General features: G+C 34.2%; 1 long non-coding RNA gene across 4 annotated transcripts; it reads left to right on the top strand.

Moving 5' to 3' along the window:
- Positions 1–659: 659 nt before the first annotated feature.
- On the top strand, positions 660–12716 carry LOC132183147 (uncharacterized). 4 transcript variants are annotated; one of them, XR_009440366.1, is made up of 12 exons: positions 660–691; positions 1815–1858; positions 2101–2169; positions 7705–7900; positions 8302–8370; positions 8485–8590; positions 9085–9210; positions 9580–9641; positions 9763–9965; positions 11811–11891; positions 12072–12192; positions 12530–12716. It is a non-coding gene; the product is annotated as an uncharacterized LOC132183147 (long non-coding RNA). The 4 variants fall into 4 exon arrangements; XR_009440365.1 differs by having other exon boundaries at positions 662–691; positions 7705–7904; positions 11820–11891; XR_009440364.1 differs by having other exon boundaries at positions 662–691; positions 7705–7904.
- The last annotated feature ends 1070 nt before the right edge of the window (positions 12717–13786 follow it).

Here is a 13786-nt window from a genome sequence, read left to right as displayed (position 1 = left end):
AACGAAAGAAAAAAAAATAATTGAAGGAAATGAAAAAGGAAAAAAAAAACTTAGGACGGAAAAAATAAATAAACATCATTTTCTCGCCAAGAAAGGAAAACAAAAACATATGAAATAAAAGTAGAGAAAATTTGAAGAAGACAAACGTTTTTGTAGAACAAAAAATAAATGGGATAAATAAAACGAGTAATAAGATGGAAAAAAAGCAAAAAAAAAAAAAAAAAGCAAAAAAAAAAAAAAGGAAGAAAAAGAAGATAAAGAACCAAAAAAACGCAACATATGCGCAGAGTAACAACCCTTTCCACATCAAATCGAGAGATATTTTATAAGGAAATAAAATAGTTATGAAGTCAGCTGATTGTTGAGAGTTTTTTTTTTTTTTTTTTGGGCTGATTGTTGAGAGTTGAGAGAAAGAAAGAGTAGCTTAGAAAGAAAATAAAACAAAACATATGTTTCTATGGTGCAAGTTAATGTAATTAGAAAGAAAAATCTTTCAGAAGATTTTTATTCATTATATATTTCTATGGTGCAAGTTACTTATCCCAAAACTTTCCTATTCAAAAAATTATATGCATGTCACTTTTTGCTTGTGGTAGTGGAGTTTGGATTCAGTTGAAAAAAGAGAATTTGCTGGAAAAAAAGGCTAAACTTGCTGCAGCAGAGCTGGCCAAATTATCAAGATGCGTTGGTGGTGAACTATTTAACTAGCAATTTCAAGTATCTGTTTTGGTTCTAATGAATACAAGGCCGCATTCAAAGTCTTGTTTTGTACATAACTGATGTATTTGGATGCATGGATTATACAATTTTTTAGCCACATATAAATTTCGTATTTGATTATCACATAAGTAAAGTTGTTTCAAATACTCAACTATGTACCCAGCCAATGGTATGGCTACTCAAGACCTTAATATCAATTAGGTACATATTTTCTTCTTCTACTTCTGGGGTTTACTATATTGAATTGATAGATTACTGTCTCATGTGCTTCCTAACTTTGTAAGAAAATAATAGTGGTCCTTTTTTTCTGCTCTCATCTGGCGTCAATGCAATCCAGTCTCCAAAATAATCTTCTCAAATCTTCATAATCATGTTACCTATTTTGTTTTTTATTTTATTTATTTTTGCAAGTTAGAACTCCATTCTTATATCCATTGGGCAGGGGCCCTGAATATGCATCTTTTGACATTCTAAGAGTATTGTTTACATAAAAAAAAAAAAACATTCTAGGGGTATTGTTTACATTTTTATTGATACTGCATACAACTTACCTTCCAGGGATGCATGCTTCTCCCTCACTTTTAGGTTCCAGTAACAATGGAGAGTCTAACTTATGAATCTACTTTTAATATGCATCCTCAGTTGGGCAATTGGTCTGGTTCCCTAATCTTATGGAATAGCTAGTTGTTTTGCTTCATTCTTAAAGTTCTTGTAGAGTTCACTGTTTCATTTGCAAGGCTCTAGAGTTGTGTCTACTTATATTGCTCTTCTTTAATGATGCATCTTCCTAATTGTTTTAGAAGCTTTCTGCTTGCTTTGACCCATAGGATGTTTCTTAGTAACTGTAGGAGTGGCCTGCTGCTTTTCGTGGACTTTGCGGTTGGCTGTTTACAAAATGAGTTGCAATTCAAATATTGCCTTTCAAGATTTTCTGAAACTCTTTTAAATGAAAATTTCACTCTAACTTAGGTCAGTCTTACTGGTGCTCCGTGACATTTTAGGGGAAGACAAGATAATGTGAGCTGTTGTACTGAAATGGTTTCTCAGTGTAGTTTGGGCATTGGGTTCTTATACATTGACTCATTTTTCTGCAGATAACCAGGCTGGGCAATCATTTATTTCGTACATTACTGCAAAGGTGACATTACTTTGGTCTGATCTGCTATTGCTTTTGCTGCTTGGTCTGTCCTTTTGTCAGTTCATGTTTATGCCTGCAGAAACTGATGTTAAAATTTTTGGGCATATGAGTAGTTTGCTTATCATTTCATGTTTCCTCGAGTTCAATGTGATATCTACGCTTGTCCTTTAAAGATGCTATTGATACTTTGCTGGGAGTTATCAATATTCATCAAGCACTACTGATCTTCTTTTCCCCCCTAGATTCTTGAAAGTATCCAAGTCTCCATCAGAAATCTGCATGTCATATACTGTGACAGGTGAAGCGAATCAGTAAGTTTGTTTCTTTGACATATCCGTTGTTTAGTATTGAATGGTGTATCTAGAGCTTTATTAGTGGCTTTTTTTGGAACAATTTCAATGTTTTTTCTCAATCACTAAAATTGAAATTGCTAGTAGTGGCAGGACTAATTTCACAGTCCATATGTGTTTGTTTCTGTGTTCTGTTGGGAATTTGAACTTTTCTGAATTAAACATTAAAAGAGTTCAAATTCCCAATCGTTGAGAGGTTTGCATGAAGAAGGTTTAGAGAAAAGAGGAGGCTCGTTCTATATGTTACGTAGCCTACCTCAAACCTATTATTATATAAGCTTAAAGAAATATGACAAGGACTAAACTACCCTCAAACCCTAATACATCCTTCTAACACCAATTAAACATTAACATATATTTTCTTTGTCATGAGTAAATCTTAAATCTCAAGTCAATCCTACAATTCAATTCTATCATTCCAAAACCAAAAAAAAATGTATAAAACTCCAAAAAAAACCATAAAACGTAAAAAACTCCAAAAAAAAAACCATAAAACATAAAAACGTAAAAAACCAAAAAACGTAGAAAAACTCCAAAAAAAACCATAAAACCTAAAAAAACTCCAAAAAAAACATAAAAAACCAAAAAAAACCCAAAAATGCAAAAAAGTCCAAAAAAACGTAAGAAACTCCGAAAGAAACCAAAAAACTCCAAAAAAACCACAAAACCTAAAAAACTCTAACAAAACAGAAAAACGCAAAAAACTCCACAAGAACCAAAAAACGAGCTTAGTATGGGATAACCTCCACAAACAACGCCAAAAGTGGCTAAGAAACCTTGTGTTGCGATCGAATACGATAGACAATGGCAGGCCATGGAGGTGGTAGACCTCTCTGAAATACAATTGGGAGACATTCACCGCATTGGCGGTCTTCTTGCACGCAATGAAATGTACCATTTTTTAAAATCTATCAACAACGACAAAGATTAAATCATTACCTTTTTGGGTTTTAGGTAAGCCTAGCACGAAGTCCATGCTCACGTTGGTCCATGGCCCTTCCAGAATAGGAAGGGGCATATATAACCCGGTATTAGTAGCCGACCCCTTGAACACTTGACATATCCTGTAGCTCTTCACAAATTTGTCTACTTCTTTCCGCATATTCGGCCAATAGAACTTGTCCGCCACCAGTTGTAATGTTTTATCCCTTCCCATGTGACCTTCATTTTGGCGCTCATGGTTGATTTTCAACCTTAGACTACCTTCAGGAATGCATAATTGAGTATCTTTGAATAGGAACCCATTACACAAGTTGAAGTCTCTTCGCTCGCCCGATGACACCTCCTCAATAATCCAAAAAACGGGTCACTAGACAAAGAATCTTTTAATAATTCAAAACCTAGTACCTCTATTTTCATGGTGACTAATAGTGATGATTTCTCGCTGAGGGCATTTGCCACTTTATTCAACGCTCTGGACTTGTGCTTGATTGTGAAGTTGAATTTTTGGACAAAAGCGGCCTATTTAGCATGCCGAGATGACAGTTTATCTTGACTGCTGAGGTGTTTAAGTGTTTCATGGTCCAAGTACAAAATGAAGTCGTTGTAGGCGAGGTATGAGCTCCAATGTTTTAGTGCTTGTACTAATGCGTAGAACTCAATATCATAAGTGCTATAATTGAGTTAGGCGCACTTTAACTTCTCACTAAAATAGGCCATTGGTTTGCCTTTTTGGCTGAGTACCGCTCTAATGCCTATTTTTTATGCATCACAATGCAACTCAAAAGGTAGGTCGAAATCTGGAAGGACTAGTAAGGGAGCGGTGGTCAATTTGACCTTGATCAACTTGAAGGTGGTGGTGGCTGCTTCACTCCACGAGAATTTACCTACTTTCATACATTCCATAATTGGTGCTAATATGATACTAAAGTTGTAAATAAAGCGCTGATAAAAAGATACTAACCCAAACCAGACCCAAGTGTAAGATTATGCTACCAAACTCTTACATGTCTTATTGCCTGTTATTATATAGAGAAAGGGTTTCTAAAAAGTGAGAAGTTTAGTCAAGCCAAGAAGAACAGCAAAACCAAACACTGATATAACAGAAACATACCTTATACCAAACATACCAAACATGAAATGCACATCAAAAGAGAGGGAAAAAAATTCCAAGCTACTATTTCTTATAGCAAATAAAATTAATCAAGTATATCAAAGAAAATGAATTCCCCCCCACCTTCAAACACAAAAATTGACAAATCTTTCTCTCTCTAGCTCCCACTCTTAACTTTAGCTAGCTGGTTATACAGGGACAATGAAAAGACTAACCTGAAAGCAGGGGTTTGTCGGATTGGACGCCAAGTGGCGAAAAAGAAAAGAGAAAAGCGTCACAGAGGCCATTCTCTGCACTCTCAACTGGGAGCTGCTGATCTCATTCTTATGTTTAAACAATAAGTAGACGACAAGTCCACACTGCTCCCTAAACAATCAGAAGACACTCTGTCGCATCCTTGGTGACTCCGACCATTTCCTATCCAATATCCCAGATATTCCCTTTTAACCTCGGCCTCGAAACCTTCGTTTTTGCCTTGACAACGTGGGATTTAGGCAAATCTTATACAATTTTTATACTCGCACAAGCTAAACAAAGACAATCACAGATTGTTTATAAAAACGAAGATGAAAAGGCATATTTTGGATTATGCGTTGATAACTGGGGTCCTGGATCCAGGGATTTGCCGTGGCTACACAAGCAACGGTGGTTGGGTTTTCAGGGTAAAACATTTGGATTCATGCTGGACATACATAGCAAGCTACACGGCCTTGTTTCGTTGTTTTCTGTTTTTGTTTTTACTATTTTAATATATATAAGTGCGCGGGAGACAGCCTTCAAGGCTGGACTCTTACAACGGCCATGAAGTTATATGTACATATGGATACATTAACTTTACATTTCGGACATTCGCCCCGATTCCAAATTTTTTCAAATATAAATATATATAATTCATTTACGTATATATCATGTTTGCGCATGCATAATAGCTTAAGCTCGGGGGAAACCACATCATGTATTTTATTCTAATAAAAAGATATATGTGTTATGGTCTAAGTCTAAGGCTTGAAAAAAAAAATTAGATGAGATTTGGTCTCATCATATCTATATCTAAAAAAGCTTTTTTTATTTTAACATGAAGAAATAAAGAAACCAACGCAATTGCCAGAAAGCAAATGCCCACTTAAGGCACCAAAATAGAGGGTAAGGTATTTAACACTCTCATTGAGTGAGTTAATGGTGGATCAAGCACTTGGGGATATTAAGTTATAATGACGCCGTTGTTCCGTATTTGCAATATTCTGTTTTCATAGCTGACCTATTAGACGTCCCATGAGAACTAAAGTAATTGACCTGCAGTCTTGAAAGCAAAGGCTTGGTTTACTTGTTTGGTTTATTTATTTATTTATTTTTGTTCTCGTAACTGAATAGTCCTGACCTACAAGGTATATCTGATTACAACCAAGGCACTTCAACTATACTCTTTAATGCAAGGCTCCTATATCCTCTGCTTTCTCTTTGTTTTTTTTTTTTTTTTTTTTCTTGTTAGATCATTTCCCTTCACTTAATTATTTCCACATAAATGTTATATGGTTAAATTTTAACAACTATTAACAAGCATTAGGCACTATAATATATACTTGTGACATTTGTTGTAAGAGCTGTGGACTGTACACAACAATTAACATGTATGGAGCGGCTATAAAATTGAAGCAAAATGCTAGTATTAAAATATATGATGCGACGCACATTAATTATTCATTTGGTTACTATTTATGGTACTGTGCAAACAGCCGATATGCTATTTAAAAGTTTTTTTTTTTTGTTGTTGCAATTAAAACGGAATGGTGGATAGAAATATTTTTAGGTGGATTAGAATAATGTTTAAGGAGGTCATCCTCTTTTAAATTCTTCACATTTATATAAACTGAATGGAATGGTGAATAAGTAATTTCCAAGGAATTGTCACATAAAACATAGTTCTGTATAGTGTGCAAAGCAGGAAAGGGTTGATATTATGAATTAGGATTGCGAGGCTTGTACTTTGAATACTTAGTCGGAAACTCACTACAATGCCAAACATATTAATTAGTTTTCTGTCTGTCCCCCTTCTCATATTCTTGTTTACAATTTTTATTATTATTATTATTATTTTAATATTAGATTTTGAGTATAATTTTAATCCCGATATCTGCATGATCGATTCTGTTTTTGATTGGCTAATAATTCTGATACGATAAGTAGTTTTGTTGAACTAATAATGCTTGAAAAAGTGGTGAGGTGAATGGAGAGAGGTTTGTCATCTGAAAAGGCCCAAAAAATCGAAGCCCAGTGAATGGGATTTTTTGGACTTCTTTTATGGGATGGCTTTTTTAGTGGTTTTTTATTTTTATTTTTTTGTGCTTTTTCTTTTTCAATAGGTTTTTCATGTTTGTATAAATTGCACAGAGCACCCTTTTCTTCGCTTCTATCCCATCAAAACTTTTTCTTTTCATTTACACAATCTTTCTTTTTCATTTTTTTACTGATTTGAGGGTGTTTAGTGTTTCTTGTGTGTGTGTGTGTGTTTTTTTTTGTTTTTTAAGGGTGTTCGGGCTTTTCTGGGCTTTTTTTTTTTCTCTACTCTGCAATTTTTTGGGCTTTATTGGTGTCTTTTTGGATTTTTTTTTTCGGCCTTTGATTGTTTGGGCTTTTTTGACTATTTTTTCATTGGGCTTGGATTTCTTGGGCGTTTTTTGGGTTACTTTTTTTTATTTTCCGGGGTTTGGGTTTGAATGGGATTTTCTGGGCTTCGGTTTATGGGACTTGTTTTTTGGGATGAGCTTTTATAGTGGGTTTTTTTTTTTTGCCTTTTTCTTTTTCGATAGTCTATCCAATCACATATGCATTATTTAATCCTAATTATCTGATTATCATATGTTTTTGTTACCAAATATACTAAATTAACATAAGAGTAGATATCACAAACAAAGTAAATCAGTTCAATTGATTTTGATAGAATCAAATTATTAAAACAATTTAAATAGAAGGTTCCATCAGCTTATATCCTGTGAATTATATTTTAACATAGAAATGATAAAATGTCATTTATACTCTCAAAACTTTTATAAAATTCTAAATTTATCATTAATTACAAATTTAAATTATTTTAAAAAAATTAGGTGTAAGGAAAAAAAAGAAAAAGATCGATTGAACATCTGATCAATCATAGTGTATGTCTGAAAATTTACATATATATATATATATATATATATATATTTTAAAAAACTTAATAGGCAAATTAAATATTTATAAAATTTTTTTTTAAAAAAAGTATTAGCGTCGAGTAATATTGGTTGACGCTGATATTTAAACTACGCCGTTTTGGTCCAAATCATAAGGCGGGATCGGTTGGCGCTATGGGTGAAATTTTCGGATCAAAATTCCCCCCCACCCTTTTTTTTTTTTTTTTGGGGCCTGTCTAACACATTCCTCTCATCTTATCCCCTTCTGCACAATACCAGGAGAGTGAGGGAGAGTGCAGAGAGCTAGAGAGAGAGAGAGAGAGAGAGAGACTGACAACATGAGTGAAAGTGAGAAACAAATGAGACAGAGAGAGAGAAGCGATTCAAAGTGGGTCGTCCGACCGAAGGGCCTGGTGTCAGCATGTATAGCGGAACAACGCCAGCACCGTCAATTTCCAAGCCCATAAACGTGTGGGTAGGTAAGCTTCTAGTGATTTCCCTACAGTTGTTTTGAATTTTATAGAATTGTTCTTGTTAGTATTTTGGTTTATTTGGGGGTTTGTGGAAGGAGATGGAGTTTAGTGTTTTTGAGTTGTTTTTGTAATTTTCTCCCTCCATCTTCCTTTCTTTTTCATGAAACCAGAACCCCCTTTTGTTGGTCTGTACCGAGAGAGAGAAGAGTTATGTTGAAATTTTTGGGATGAGTGTTCCGTTGGGGAGGGGATATTGTGCCTTTTTGTTGTAGGGTGATTCTTTGATTAAGGATGAATTTTTTGGTAGTGTGTTTAGGGTTGGTGGAATGGTGTTTTGTGAGAAGGGGTGAAAAATTGAGTTGATTTAAGGAGGAATTGCTGGGTGTTTCGATTTTGATATCAGATATACCCCCGATGCAATATACATGAAGCAGTACAGAAGAATGTGGCATTCAAATATCTAACAGAGAAGGTATTTCTACTTCTTTTGTTTTTAACCGAGTACATTTATGCAGCTTTTTGATTATTTGAATAGGAAAAAAGAAAAAAGAAATTAAATTGGATATGCAAAATTATGTTTTGCCAGAGGTTTGTCAAGCTGGATTGAGATTTTTTCCTGCGCATTTAGTTGAGTCAATGTTGAGCTTGAATTCCGAAAGTGATCAAGGCAACATTGGGTCCACTCTGTACAGGTTTGAGATTTTTTCCTGTGCATTCTGTTGTTAATTTATTTGGTTTATTTGTGGCACACCCTTTTCCTATTAACAATTTGTCTTGGACACTTACAGAACAGCCAATTGTTGATTTCAAAAACGTTGAGATCCTAAAAGTGTTTTTATTTGCTTAATTAGAAGCGTGTCCTCAAGTCATTAGTTCTGGCATCACTTGTTGGTCTTGTTGCTTGGTTTTTCAATGGAGTAGAACTTGTGCATTTTTTTGAATATCTGTAATTAACTTAGCTCTGCAATTTGTTTTTTGCTACATAAGTTAACTGTTATTATATCCTTGCTTGCTTAGAAAGCATAGGTAAAATAGGGAAAGAAAATATTAAAAAACTCAAATTACTTTCTGTTAATACGGTTCCTCGAAATAGTGGAAGCAACTCAAACTTTTTTTAGCTGCTTAGTATTTTCCATACAATCTTTGAGCTCATATAAGTCTAGCCATTTGTGTCTATTTCCTGCAGCATCGATGAGCTGGTGATGAAGGATATACAACTTTTAGATTCTATTGCAGAAAAACAAGCTCAAATATTCTCCAAGGAGTGCAAGTTGTTCCCTGCAGATGTTAAATTTCAATCATTATATCCACTGTAAGGATATTCTTTTCCCATTTGTGTTTCAAATTTTTCATGAGTGAACTTTAAGTAACTTTTAAAATTGTGCTCCTTTTTGTGCTTTTAGTAACTTTTAAAATTGAGTGAGCTAGCTGTAACAGGGTGCAACTCATCATGAGACTGATATAAGATGACATGCCTTCCATGCTTTCCATTCAGTCTCTAGTGCTCAGTCATTCTTCTTGATTTTGGTGACATGTTCAATATCATGTTTTCAATGTCAATCTGCAATTATGATCCTCGTTTTTATTCATGCTGTTGCACTGATGGATATTTTTTGTGGTTTGTTTTGATCTTCTCCATGTTATCATTGTTGTCTAGTTTGATTTTTCTTGACAACTGCAGTCTGCAGGGCAAGGTGAGCTGCTTGATGATCAATGATATTGATGCTGGCCTTGGTAGATTAGGTGAGCTACTGTTTGATTTGACTGTGGTCTTTGTATCTCCTAACTCCAAGTTTTTCTTTACTTGTCTTAGAATGTCATAACTATTTCACCATGCTGAAAGTATATTTATGTTCTTATCTAGCAAGGAACTCAAATGACTGTCAACAATAAAATTGTTGTTGGAACTCTGATGAATCTGTCAGATAATCCTACAAGAGTGAGTATTGGACAAGATTGGCGAGAATCATATGTCACAAATAGAATTCCTATCATTGTTACTAGAAATGATCTTTCAACTATTTACGCTCCCTTGATTCGTGATGGAAGAATGGAAAAGTTCTACTGGTATTGAGACAATTTTAAATTATGTCATTTCATTTACTTGTTTGCCTTTAAAAGAATTAGATGATTTAGCTATGTCTAGGACAATATCTGTTCACAAATAGCTTTGAGAAATTTCTAGCAAATAAGCTCTTTGAGGTTTGTGTGATGTAAATCTAATGTGGTATGATGCAGAGGAAAATATGCTCATTGTGGAAGTAACAGAGCTATGTCCAAAATCCCACCCTTTTTATGAAATATTGCTTGTGAAACATGCAGCCTAATCATGAAGATATCGTCAATATTGTTCATCAAATGTACGAGAAAGATGGCATTTGTAGGGATGATGTTATAAGAATAGGGATAATGTGTATTGTTTCTTTTCATTAGGGTCATTTATATATCTTTTGAAGTTTGTAAAAGATTCCAGTCTAATGAGGCCCGGATATTATGTTAGGATTGATACCTGTAAGAAACTTGTAATTCTTGGAATCCGTGGCACTCAGACTGTCTGTGACCTTATCACTGACATTGTTTCTTCGAGTGATGAAGAAGTGACATCCAAAGGTTATTCCACCCAATTTGGGATTGCTGAAGCTGCTCGTTGGTTTCTTAGTCAAGAGATAGGAACCATTAGAAACTGCTCGGAGAAATATAAGGTGGCCAACCGTAAACTTTATCTGTTTCCAGATAATATATCAACAGGGATATAGGTTAAGGCTTGTGGGTCCTTCTCTTGGAGGTGCTACAGCTTCTTTACTAGCAATAATGCTCCGTAGAAAGTCATTTGAGGAGCTTGGATTTAGCTCTGACATTGTTTCTGCCATCACATATGTGACTTCACCTTGTGTCTCCAGAGAACTTGCTGAAAGTTGCTCTGATTATGTACAGAAGGTACTGACTTGCTAAAATCCTGTATGCTCATGCATTAAGATGGCCCTTTTGGGAATAAGGGCATTTGTGAAGGAATTATTTCACATTTGGAACTCAATTGTTAAATGCATGTCTATTTTTTTTAGGCTCTAAATTCTCAAGGAAATGCAAACTTTTCAGTTTCAATTATTTACGTGTTACGTATAATTTGAAGAAGTGTATGATTTTTTTTTTTTTTTCAATAGTTATGTGAGCATAATATATGTTTGTATTTATACTTTTAATTTAATGTAAATCATATTTTACTCAAATAGGGTGTGAAAATACTTATATGATGAAAGAGTTTAATGGTAAGTTTGGCCTATAACTACAAATCTAAATTATGTCTTAAGGGAAATGGTCTTTTTTGTTTTTGTTATGAGCTAAGGGAAATGATTAGAATTGTTGTAGACTCCTGTTTTTTGCATCACAATATTCTGAATATGCTACCTTTTCTTTTGTTTGGGTTTTGTTTTGGATATGGAAGTATAAATTCAGCCCGTCAATTGCTTATGTAATGAAATTAATATTATTGTGAATGTGAAGGTCCATTTTACATGTTTCTTTTTTGAGATTCTCTGGGGATGTTGGGATCAGGCAAGTTGGAAGTGCATCTAGATTTGGTGATTGTATTACTTTTAATACTTTGTTTGGGCTATTTCAATCCCTTAATTAAACTTGAGTATTACTTTGGATAAATATTATGAGTTTGAACTTCTACTATGTTGTTTTGGATATTATTTATGGGTTTAACTTGTGTGTTATTTTGGATATTATTTATGACTTGAACTTGAGTATTGAGTTGGATATTAATTATGAGTTTGAACTTGAGTATTTAGTTGTGATGTTGAGTGGTGATGTGATGTTGTGTTGCATTGAATCCGCATGTTGATTTCTGACAATAGCACTCGTGTGTTGAGTTGTGACAGTTTATATTTTATCATTGTTTTGTGCAAGAAACTACAGGTTTTGTGCAATAAGCTTATCACTCAGAGAGTCCTCAAACTCCAACTTATCACTCATATTCTTCTCTTTAAAGTAAGACAACCAATCCTAACATGCCCAAAGGGCCAAAGCCCAAGCACTCATAGCATTAAATACTGCATGCATTCTTGGCCTTCTCATGCTTCTCTTTTTCCTTGCATGGCTCATTGGGAATCACTTCTAAAAACATTCAATGTAGGATTAATTATTGCTATTATCCTTGTTGAACTTTAGGAACTTCCTAAATTTCTTGGCCAATAAGGTTTCTGCCTCTTCATGAGAAGAATCCTCATCGGAGGACTCAACAATCTCCTCACCCAGATTGTAACTTGAATTCACTATATCGTTTAAAAAGGTAACTGGCAGACCTTTTTGTTCATTTGACCATCTGTTGTATTTGACTTTTATTTGCTTTAAATTTTATTAACGATTCTGTTGAAAAGTCATGAAAGTGGACTTTCAAAAATAAGGCCTTCTGCAATTGTGTTGGTTGATTTTTACGATGGGTGCTCTGATATTGGGTGTAATTTTTTGGGTATTTCGGTTCTTGACAGGATGGGTGTGATTTATTTGGGTGTGTTGGCTTGAGGAGTTGCTGATAGTTGTTTTTGATTTGATGTTTTTCTCAAAATTGTTATTATTGCTGCTTTTAGTATTGCCATCCTAACTCTTAGTTTTGTGGTGTATATTAGGTACAAGGATTTCTAGTCTCAAAACTGGAACCGCTGGTAGCAAAGGTGGGTGATTTTGATAGCTGTCAAAAATAAGATTTTTTATTTTATTTTCCTGATGTAATGAAAAATGGGACGCTATAGATATTGTGGATAACATATTATGTACTGAAATTGCTTGTATCTAAACCCTTTTCATATTTATTTTCTCATATCATTATGTCGCCGCTAGTGATATATCAATAGTGGCGACACTAGGGTTACTTCGAAGGGGTCAATAGTGACCAAAAAAAAATTATTAGCGTCAGAGAAGTCATTAGCGGCGACCCTAAAAGTCGCCGCTATTTAGCATTACCGTTGGATTACTAGCGACCACCAAATAGCAGCCACTGTTTGGTCATTAGTGTCGACTTTGGATCGCCACTAATGACCTTGTTTCATATAGTGAGTCTCACCAATCTCAAATTTGTGATTGACAATCAGATTTTTAGAACCTTTACAACATTTTCTATGGCAACCAAGCGGAATTTTTTGAATCATAACCTGACCTCAATTAGCTTTTTAGGTAAATTTTGCTATTTAGTACACTTTTCTTGCTCTAATAGATGTTGTAGAATATAAGGTTTTTCTACTACTGCTACAGTAACCTTTTATATATTATAAGTTACTGTAGCAACTTGTAAGTAATATTTTATTACATTTTCTATTTCGTTATATTTTTTTAGTCTTTTTTCTCTCCTCGCTATCAATTTTTTGAGGAAAACAAGGAAATGATAAAAAACTAATAAAATAACATTTAATTAGAGTAGATAGTTAAAATAAATGTTCTTGTTGTGCTCTTATAGTTTATCGAGTAACATGTGTGAAAATTTTGAATTGTAATATATAAAAGAATACAGACGACAAAAAGAGAAGAGTACAGGATTGAGGCGTGAATGAGAGCTTTGAAGTTGAAAGAAAAATAGTATTTGGGGGAGTCTGAATCATCAATGGCTCAGAAGAAAAATCTTTGGGAAATCTTTTGTATCATCACAAAGATCACCACCGCACGAAATCCTTCACCTTCTGCTTTTTCTAATGTGTAAAAGGCCTCATGGAGGAGAGAGACCAATTATGGTAGTTGGCATGTGGCTTTTACGAAAAAATATAATTTAGTCCTTTAAACTCTCAATTATTTTCATTTTATTTTCATAATGTTTAAAAAGTGATAAAGTAGCCTTCTAAATTACTAAATAGTTGCAATTTAGCCACTTCGTTAATTATTACCGTCAAATAAGA

Source organism: Corylus avellana, chromosome ca5, assembly GCF_901000735.1.
Source record: "Corylus avellana chromosome ca5, CavTom2PMs-1.0".
Lineage (NCBI taxonomy): Eukaryota > Viridiplantae > Streptophyta > Magnoliopsida > Fagales > Betulaceae > Corylus > Corylus avellana.
This window is presented reverse-complemented; position numbering and strand designations above follow the sequence as displayed.